The sequence below is a fragment of the Nicotiana tabacum genome, chromosome 23, assembly GCF_000715075.1.
Source record: "Nicotiana tabacum cultivar K326 chromosome 23, ASM71507v2, whole genome shotgun sequence".
NCBI lineage: Eukaryota > Viridiplantae > Streptophyta > Magnoliopsida > Solanales > Solanaceae > Nicotiana > Nicotiana tabacum.
In genome coordinates this window covers 53870340-53874634 of record NC_134102.1, presented here as the reverse complement: position 1 = coordinate 53874634, position 4295 = coordinate 53870340, and positions in this window count along the sequence as shown.

Below are 4295 nucleotides of genomic sequence, written 5' to 3'. Positions count from 1 at the left end.
TTTGGTCTTGATTTCGGATTTAGACCATATGGGCCAGGGTTGACTTTTTGTTGACTTTTGGGATTTCATCAAAGATTAAACCTTTATTGATTGGGGATGTTTCCTTTAGCACTGTTGAATTCCTTACATGATATTTTGTCACACTCCAATATAGGAAAGCGTGACCGACTCTCAACCGAGGTGACCAAGTCAAGCAAGCCTACTTCGTGCCTCTATCTACCCTTATCCATGAATGACTTAAGAATAAATAACATGTAATAATCATCTGTGAAGATGGGAATGAGCAATACTGGTTTACAATCATTAAAGAGTTTCATTGATAGATACCAGAATGATACATGTCCAGGGTTTGTAAGTGGAAGTAAGTGGAAAAACAACGTTTATAGTTCTCCCATACATACATGACCCACAGAGTGTCTACAGAGCCTCTAGACTAACATGAGAAAAATTTGGAAGTGCCGGTGACAAGGACCCGACTATACCTAAAAATAATTTACAATATCAAATACAACATAAGGGCCCCAATGTAGAGAAGGGCTAACTATAATCCGCTGGGGGAGGGTACGCTCCTATCCAGAATCTGTGATGCATATTGAAGTACTACCTGCATCCATTAAAGATGCAGCGCCCCAGGCAAAAGGGATGTTATTACATATGGAATAGTACTAGTATGCCAAGCTATGTAACCTCACATGAAAAGGAGTGACAATCATAGAAGTAGTGAGAAAATCAATAGCATTTAAAATGCCAGGTTAAAAGATAAGGAGCGAATGTAACATAAGTAAAATTTTTAAATAATCATTAACATTTTTTTGGGAGATCATTAGTTACTGACATAATAACATATAACCACTATGTGCACGACAATGGTGTTTGATCTCGGCCCGACCGGCTAAGCGTCTCACCATAATGCTGTGTAGATCGATGTGTCTGTGCTAGCAATACAATACATCATCTTAATATTGGGGCATAATCTCATCATGGTGAAAAAGTGGACTTCTTCCCAATCGACTCCTATGCTTGCACGTGTATTTTTGGGTATAGGTCTTACAACCTACACCTTTTCGGTTACATAACAATACTCCCAAAAATATTTCATTCAAAACATTTCATCAAAACCCTTTCTCTGCATTTGTCCTTGGGGACATACATCATTTTCTCATTTTGGCAAAATGGCCACATTTCATCAAACACTTAATGTGGATACTAGTCTGCAACCTCATACATTGGAGTTTCTTCATCCTACAACCAACTTCCACACCATCAATACATCTACAATCATCCTTAGGCAAACAACAACCTCCATTGGCACATGCACGCCCAACAATTTACTCCAAACCTGACATTCTCATTTCTTATTCTTCACATACACCCAATTTCATGATTGAGGGCTTATGGCTTCCAATCACTATCCCATAAGCCCCAACACTAAAGTCTTATTTATCAATTCATTATTGAACATTTCATGTGAGCTAGGGATGAAGTATTACCTTATTAGTAGAAGACCTTGTGTGTTTCCTTCCTTGAATCCCCAAGAATCGAGCAGGAAATTGTAGTGTAGGAATGAATGGAGCTTCTCCCTCTCTCTCTAGAGTGTTCTCTCCTTCTAAATAATCTGATTTCCCTTATAAAAAATCCCCTTAGGCCTTTTATTAAAGTAGAGTCAGTTTAGGAATTTCCCAAAATATCCTTCAGAGTCAAGTGCGCGATCGCGGAAGGGACCGCAAAACACTTCTGCATTACGCAAAATGGACCACAAAACGGTCCTCCAAGTTTAAAATGGAACTAGATAGGTTTTCAGCAGATCTACTATCTGCATAATGGTTCTACGGTCTGCACATTGGACCGCGAAATCTCCTTCAAAAATTCCCTAGGTGGCCTTAGTGATTCTGTGATGGGTCTGTGGTCCGAAAAACATATATGCGGTTCGCATATCCTACCCAAAAAATTCCTCAAACTTTGGTTTGCTTCTTCCACAATCCGCAATGATTCTATGGTCAGCAACACCAATTCGTGGTCTGCATAACTTACCGCGGAATTGCCCCCTCATGCTAGTTCTTCTACCCACTTCACAATGCATAGTCCACAAATCCATTACCGCGGTGTACCACCTCCCAAGCATATTAGCTTGACCTTGGCACTATAAAACCTTGAATACTTTGTGGAATTTTACGGGGCCTTACACTCTCCTCCACTTAGGATCATTCGTCCTTGAATGAGGGTTAGAGTATGCTATAGATACTAAACATAACTTAGCTCCTCATTAACACACCAGTAGCTCAGAATTTGGCTAACTCCCCAGATTTCCAAATATTTTGGCAGAGTTTCCTCTGTATTTTCGGTCTATCCACCTGTTAGAGAGCCACGAAAACCAATCCTAGCAACACATTCACAACTCAACAATGGATTACAAACTTAGGGCAACATCAACCATAACATTATTCTTTTCATAGCCATTAAGAATGCATGAGCATAAGCTGTACAAATCCAAAACACAAAGCATAAGGGAGGAACTACTAGTATCTTTTAAACATGGTTAACTGGTTCTACAAACAAATGGGGATATCTCCACTTCATATCTTTCTCTGCTTCCCAGGTAGCTTCTTTGACTTGTTTGTTTTGCCATAGCACTTTGACGGAGGCAATCTCTTTATTCCTCAACTTATGAACTTGTCTATAAAAGATGGAAACAAGAACCTCTTCATAAGTCAAGCCTACATTAACTTCAATAGTATATATAGGATAATGAGCGACGGATCCCCAATCACTCTCTTCAGCATAGTCACGTGGAATAATGGGTTCACTAAGGACAAATGTGGAGGTAACTCGAGCCTATAGGACACTTGACAAATCTTCCACAAGAGTCTATAAGGTCTAATGTACCTTGCACTCAATTTTCCTTTCTTCCCAAATCGCACTATGCCTTTCATGGGGGAAACTTTCAAGAACAACCAGTCATCCTCTTTCTATTCTAAATCTGTGTGTTGCAAATCCGAATATGACTTCTAACAACTCTGAGGGGTTTTCACTTCCTCCTTGATGATCTTGACCTTCTCCATAGCTTGATGAAAAAGGTCTGGCCCTATCAATTCTGCTTCATCAACTTCAAACCAACCGATGAGGGATCTACATCTTCTACCATATAGTGCCTCGAATGGCGCCACTTGAATGCTAGTATGATAGTTGTTGTTGTAGGCAAATTCTATGAGCAAAAAATGATCATCCCAGCTACCCTTGAAGTCAATAACACATGCGCACAATATATTTTCAAGTATTTGTATAGTTCACTCGGCTTGCCCACCGTCTGTGGATGGAAAGCTGTACAAAGCTTCACCTCAGTACCCAAACCTTGCTCAAATATCTACCAAAAGTTAGCGGTGAATTGTGCCCTCGATATGAGATTATGGAAACTTGAGTGCCATGCAATCTAACTATATCATTGATATACAACTGAACATACTGTTTAGCTATGTCAGTGACCTTAACAGGAAAGAAGTGTGTTGACTTCGTGAGTCGATTCACAATCACCCAAATTGAGTCAAACTTACAAGGTGTACGTGTTAGACCTACCACACAGTCCATAATGATCATCTCCTGCTTCCACATTGGAATTTCTATATTCTATGCCAAACCACCGGGCCTCTGGTGCTCGACTTTTATGTAAGACCCCGTAAAATTTCACCTAAAACCCGGGGCTTCGTGGTGCCGAGGTGGGCTAATGTATTTGAAGATTGTAGAAATTCAAGCTCGCTGCGGTGCGGACTTTTCAGGTTGTACAGTGCATTGGGGAGTTGGAGAAAGATTGTTGTAGAGTAGGACATTTCTGTGGTCCATTAAAGCGACCGCAGAACTACTCCGCGGGTCGCAGATCAGCCGTAGAGTAAAGCAGAGAAATGGGCAAATTTTGGAGGCCATTTTGAAGTCAATTATATGACCGTATAATCACTTCGCGGGCTGCACATCCGTCACAGAACCAACAGGAGAAAACTTCGAAGGAGGTTCTGCGGTATATTATGCAAACACAGAATTGATCTGCGGACTGCAGATCAGTTGCAGACCTGTCCAGGCCTGCCCAATTCTTGGGGCCTTTTCTGTGGTCCCCTTTGCTGGCCACATAGTCGTTTTACGGTATGGTCTGCGACCGCAGACCCGGCTTCATAAGTTTATGTTTTGGAAAATTTCACTCCACTCCATTTTTATAAAATAACCTTGGGGTAATTTTGGCTGGTCTAAACTAATATTTTAGAGAGAGAAAAGTGGTCTAGAGTGAGAGGAGGGATCCCTATGTAAGGCCC